The 6795-nt window shown below is 33.1% G+C and overlaps 1 long non-coding RNA gene across 1 annotated transcript; it reads right to left on the reverse strand.

Moving 5' to 3' along the window:
- Positions 1-732: 732 nt before the first annotated feature.
- Positions 733-5292, reverse strand: LOC134280297 (uncharacterized). The gene is made up of 3 exons (XR_009994880.1): positions 4822-5292; positions 3464-3636; positions 733-1067 (listed from the first exon to the last, which is right to left on the reverse strand). It is a non-coding gene; the product is annotated as an uncharacterized LOC134280297 (long non-coding RNA).
- Positions 5293-6795: the final 1503 nt, after the last annotated feature.

Consider the following 6795-nt stretch of genomic DNA (forward strand, 5'->3'; position numbering starts at 1 on the left):
ATATCCTTTGAAAGATCGTGATATTCTTATAATTTTTCTTCTATATGTCTTTACAAAATATTAACATGTAAAAAGATATTGCAGAAAAGGTGTGAACATTTTCTAAATCCCCTATGGGATTTTTTACAAGCCATAGCGAGCGCCGACGTGCTGCACTTCCGGAGAAAGAGAGAGGTATGTGTCACATCAGCACATGTAGCTCTATCATCACTGAAAATATTATGTTTCTGTCTAAAAGCAATTTTGAGAAAAATGCTGGTCAATGTGACCCTATGAAAATCACTAAATCACAGAAATCTACACTAATGAATGCTCTGTGCCAAGTTTAACTTAACTTTGTCCAGTTGTTCTGAGAAGGAAATGAAATTCTGAAGAATTTAAGATAAAGATGATAATGGGTGAATTTTCAAAATTTTACTACAGCTTTAGCTCATATGAGCTAAACTGTAAACAGATTTTGTGCTTTGTTGACTTTGAAATGTGACTGGACATCTCTTTGATCTTGTGTTTGAAATAACATGTCCTTTGTTCTGAATCATGCACATTTGTTAATGCTTTAGTTGTTTATGCCAAGATAGCAATGTTCCTTCAATTATACTGTAAAAATACACATATTAGATCTTATATATTGCCACTGAAGACAGACCTCTATCATCTTTACCATTAGAATTGGTATGTCTTCCCTTGGAAGCGGAAGACCTCAATACAGATGTAAACATGCAAGATCTGACAAATATTTAAAAGAACATTTATTCCAAATTAAACATATTAGATTTTGCAACAAAATCTATTTATCTTGAAAAACTGAAAGCAATTGATATAATCATATTTTTGGATTTATGTCTGTTTCTCAAATCAAAATTTAAATATGATATATTTAAAATGTTTCTCAAATCAAAATTTAAATATGATATATTTAAAATCATCTTCTTAAAGTGAGACTTGATTCAGTTGATTGTTTCAATTTCATTCTGCTATTTATTCTTTGTCATCTCCCAAAAGAGGCTCTTCTGGCAAATCATGATCATGCTTGGCATCAAATTTCAGTACTCAGATGACAGTCACACCTATCAAAAGAAATTGATTTTTTTTAAAAGTACAACTTATCAGATAAGATAAACCATCAAACTTAGTTATAAGATATTGTTATACCTTTAAAAAATTGTTCCTATACAAATCTATACAGAAAAAAGTCTAACATTTTTAATGTTTTGCTGAGCGGGCATAAAAAAATCGATGTTGGACCGCTCGGAGAGATGTTGGACTGCTTACGTCACAGAATGGGCGGAGCTTAATCTCATTTTCATTCTTTGGTTTTAAACAATGACAGATCTAATGTTACATTACGGAATATAGTACAAAATACATGTATGTCAAAAAATATATAATAAAATGAAAGGTATAACAAAACATTTATTGACAGAGTTCTCGGGCAAAATGCGTTTTGTCGGACCCTCGAACCAAATAAACTGCCTGCCTTCGGCCTAACGGCCTCGGGCAGACAGTTTGGTTCTATGGTCCGACAAAACGCATGTTGCCCTCGAACTCAGTCAATAAATATATACTGTCACGTTTCTGCATGTGTATTATTTGTAAAACTACTCTAAAATCATTTATAAATTTAGGTTTACAGGCAGTCATTTGAGGATGTAATAAATAACATATTAGTTTTTCATGATTTCAAATAAATGGTATATACATAACTTGTTCATGTCAAAATTTATTAGGAATGGTAATGGTTAACAGTTGTTAACCGACTAATCAGTCAGAAAGATGGTATCTGGTTATGATTTTTTATGTGTCAGGATAAGGCCATTCATAAAGGTGTTACAGCACATTAGGAACAATGCACTAATGAAGTGACAAAACAGCATCGCATAAGAAACAATGAGCTAGCGCAAAGTAACAATGCTGCTCTAGCTCATTTAAAACACCATGCTTCTAAGTTTATGACAGCATGCTAATTGTTTAAGACACTTACATGCTAGCGTGAAGTAAAAATGTGCTATCACGCTTATGAGAATGGGCTAGTGTGCTTATGACAACACGGTGACAATGTACTTAGTGCGTTTGTAACAAAGTTTCAGCAGGCTGTTTACACTACGCCGTCAAGCTTACACATAAGGCCAAAATAAAATATACTCTTGTTTCCTGTCCCCTGACCAAAAAAATTAGGGTCGGTAGGTAGGGAAAAAATTTTATTTTTATAAAAAATTTTATTTTCAAAATTTAATGAATGCAGAACATATAGCATGTAATAACTGTAATAACAAGAAAATGATATGTTAACAGTTTCAAAGCAAGTTTGTTAATCAAGATTTATAAAGTAAAGGTAACCTGTACACTTGTGATGTATTAATTCTGTAAATATCATTGGTCAACTTCAGTATTTTAGAAAAATAGTTATCCAAAAAATGAAAATGTAATAAAAACTTTTAGGGTCGGAGGGTAAAATGTAGGGTAGGTCGGGTGACAGGAAACAGGAGTATTTTTTATTTTGGCCTAATAGATTGTGTAAAGTTGTATTAGGCCATTCCAAGTTTTTTCTCTGTTTAGCGTCCACCCATCTTTCAAAAACCTACCAATCTATTCGCAAAAAAAACAACAACACAGAAGCCAAAACATAAAACACCTGATTTAAATGATTTTCAATGATTTGATCTAACTAAACTACTTTAATAGAAGAAATGTCTATTCTTAAGCAAAAACAAGGGAATAAACGCTTACAATACACCAAATATAACTTACTGTACAGAATTATTTGGAGAAATTGACAAATTCAACAATTTTGCCTAAATTAATCAATTTCAGGGCTCTTGATGTTGTGTGTTTTTTCTAACATGGGGTGTCAAAAACCAAGGCGCACACGGACGCTAAACATAGAAAAAACTTGGAATGGCCTTAGCATGGCAGCATGTTGAGCATCAGCACAACTGCATGTTGTTCTAAGTTGCCTTAGCCTAACAGTGTTGAGAACACTGTGTTAATTAGCACATTGTTCCTAACACACACTTTAACAAATTGCCTTATCAGGACACCATTTAGTTTTCCATATATATTTTAAAAAGACTGGGAATAAAATTCAATTTTTGATAAGCTTCTTTTCATTATAAGTGTTTGCCTAAGCGTTTTTTACTATATAACCCAAATACATCATTGTCTGTTATGGTAGCCTAGTGGTAGGGCAATCGCTATGTATAATCATGAAGCTGGGCTTGATTTTAATTCACTGCATCAAACCTAAGACAAAAACATGTACGCAGTTATGTTCCCTAACCATGCACCCAACATTTGTAGTGAATTAGACCCTAAAAACCTCACAGTAGATGTTAGGATAATGACCCTGAGTTCCAAGTAAAGGTCCATATTGAAGCTATTCACCAGTATATATTAAATGAGTGAATGAGTGAGATTCTCATGATAACATTATCAATCAAAGTATCAATAAGAAGCTGATACTTACTGCTAAATGCTAGAGACAGGTTACTCCAAAGAGACTGTATAAACCGAGATTCTGTGTCACAGTAGGTGTGGGTGTTGGCACGAAAAGGATCCCTTACTTCTCAAAGGCAATAAGTGCTGAGTACAAGTCTATATTTGCAGCTTACTATCCCAAGTGGTGGCATCATAAAATGACTGAAAAATTTTCAATAGACTAATTAACAAACAAACCATTATCACAAAAAAAGCAAACTCTACTATTACATTTTTTTTTTACAAATTTCTTTTGCAATTTAACTAAGAAACATACATATGACATAATAAAATATTGATTTAATTAACTGAGCAATATTATATTGTGTGCAATTTTTTTGTCAATAAATTATACTAAATTTTTTTCTGCAGTAACTTTGGACCCACAGTGCTTTGCTTCTTTGAGCTACATTCAAGCTTTAAAGTGGTATTAATGTAGGCCAAACTTACACTACGACGTCATGTGACTTTAGAGTCTAGTGCCCTGTTCAGACGGAGAGTTTAATTCGCAGTAAATTATTGCGAAGTAAACTAAATTAAATGCAAATCAAACTAATGCGTATCAAACTGTGTTCACATGACAGCTAATTATAATGCAAAGTAACCAAATCGAATAAAAATTTTACTTTGACAGTCATGCAGGCTTCAGTTAGGCTTTTATGACATCATTTACAAATCATATCACCTTAGGCATAAACAGATGTATTTGACATAATGTCACAGTGTCTGTTTTCACATTTTAGTGATTAACACTATATTTTCCTTAGTTTTTCACTCAAAAATAGCACAAGTACTTAAAGCTGACCACCAACATGTAGCATTTGACTTAATTTTGCCATTTCACATGCCTCAAAATTTAATTGGAATTAGCTTACCTTAGTCATGTTAGTGTTCACAAGGAGCTAATGCAAAGTAATTTAATGCGCAGTAAATTAATTCGAATTAAAATAATTTGAATTGAACTCAGTCCATGTGAACATGCATCGATGCACCAAATGTCTAGTGCGGTTTGACAAGCCTGATCTAAATTAAAAGTGAATAAGTATCTGCCCTTACCATGCTTATCGTACCCTAACATCACACCCGTCAACATATTATTAGTTGAAAAACATTTTGTTTTGAACATGTTGAAAGCAAGTCTTGTTGAAATTACATGCTCACACATAATTAAATAAAATTTAAAGCTGTGGGGATTTTAAAAGGCTAACTGAGAGCGTCTGAACTGTAAAACAGTTAATATATCGCTGTGTCTGTGTATTTCTAAAAATATCGACAGCTGATAAATGCTCTAAGCTGCCATAGTCTGATAGTAATATAATGTAAATTTTAGGTAAACAAAAATCTTACCTTCGAATTCATTCCCATGGTCCACGCCAATCATAAATTAAAATGTAACCGTCAGCTCTTTAATCATTCGATACAATTATCACTGGGGAATCCGAAACAGAGTCAAGAGTGTTCATCCTTGTTTATCACTGTGGCAGTCGGAATTTCCTCGTAAACAATTCACACAAGAATATATAAATCGGATAATTTTGCTTAGAATAATGCTCCAGAGGATTGATAAAGTACTTTGAGCTGCAGATAAAATGTCCGTGCATGTTTACATACGGCTTGTATGGTGAGAAAATCCTCAACTTCACTTTGTAAACATGATCAACATGTGTCCGATTTGCCGATTTCGATGGGACACACTGAAACCCGGATGTACTAAAGACCTGAAATTACCCGATGTTTTTATTTTAAATTAAATGATAATATTGAGTACTTAAAATGTCTTATTTTAAAGACCTTTGACTATGATGCATTATGTTATACAAGAATTCATTTGTTTGGAATATTACTGACAATTTTTAATCAGGTCAAATCAGGATTATAGCATATCAAGTCTTTAGTACCTTCCCGTTTCCCACAATGCCGCGCGTTGTTTACACCTATACAAATGCAGAAACAACCCATTTTGATTTCACCTTTTGTTGTGTACATACATCACATTTTAAATTACTTGCATAAAAAGAAAACAGAGAAACACCGAATCAACACTATATCTTACTGATAGGTCCCTGCTAAAACTGTGCGTTAGTGGCACAGTGAAGGCTTGGCTGGCTACAGTAGTTAGACAACTTGTCCAAGTAAGGTTTCCCACATATTTGTTTTATGAAAAAACAAATATAGTTTGGAGTTTGTTTATCTTTACACCAAATGACAGGGTTTTTCATCAATTCGAAATGATTTCAGATAAAATTTTTCATAGTATAACTGTTACCATTCAAAAATTAATATTTTTAGCTCTCAGAAAAAAAAACGTTTATGATCTATTTACCCCTGGCCTAATTATAGGGGCCAGCCCCTTTTCCTTAATCTTATATGAAAGCTCTCATAATTATGCACAACTTTTGTTGTATATTTCTTGCCAAACTATTCTCAGTGCAAAAGTAATTACGCGTTTTGACCGGAAGTGACGTCATTTGACGACTTTTGACAATACCGGCATTATTTCCGGCTGACATCACAGTCAGCAAGTCAGAAAAAAATTGAAAAACTCAAATTCAATCGGTTTATTTGATTTATTTTGATTCAAAGGAAAAACTTTAAATTTTCGACTACTTCCGGTTTTTACCGGAAGTATTTCTGATGGATGCTTTTTGTTGAGGATTGTGAATAAAAATATATGTTCTATTTGCCTTTAATCAATCCCGTTAAATTTTTCAAAAAATCTTAAAATTAAACACCCCTTCCTGTGTCGACCGGAAGTGACGGATGCGAAATTAAAAGACGTCATGCATAACTCAATAAAATGTTTTATAATCCCTGAAAATATCATGATTCAATCTTGAGTGGTTTACAAGAAGATGCTTGGACAAAATGACAACTTAAAAAAAGAAAATCGGACAAAAAATGCGACCGGAAGTGATTTTCAAAAAAATGAAAAAAAGGTCTGGAGATATTACAACAATGCATCATTCCTGAAAAAATCTTTGAAATCGGTTCAGTAGTTTCGGAGAAATCACGTGTACTATGAAAAGGGAAAAATAATAATAATAGGAAACATAAGAAAAACAGTAAGGTCTTCCGAAGGAAGTCGGAAGACCTTAATAAAAGTGAAAAAGAAACAATAGAATAATAGAAGGGTCTTCCGTTGGAGACGGAAGACCCTAATAATAGGGAAAAAGAAACCGAAGAATAACAAGAAGGTCTTCCGTTGGAGACGGAAGACCTTAATTAGTAAGGTTTGAGGACGTTTCACAGTTAGAAGATAAGAGCAGTTCTTATCATGCTCTTCTGTATGCATTGTAGTTCATTTAAATCATGTCGGCACAC

The sequence above is a fragment of the Saccostrea cucullata genome, unplaced genomic scaffold (genome assembly GCF_032062105.1).
Source record: "Saccostrea cucullata isolate Sc308-1 unplaced genomic scaffold, CSIRO_AGI_Scuc_v1 ctg5858, whole genome shotgun sequence".
In the NCBI taxonomy this organism is placed as follows: domain Eukaryota; kingdom Metazoa; phylum Mollusca; class Bivalvia; order Ostreida; family Ostreidae; genus Saccostrea; species Saccostrea cuccullata.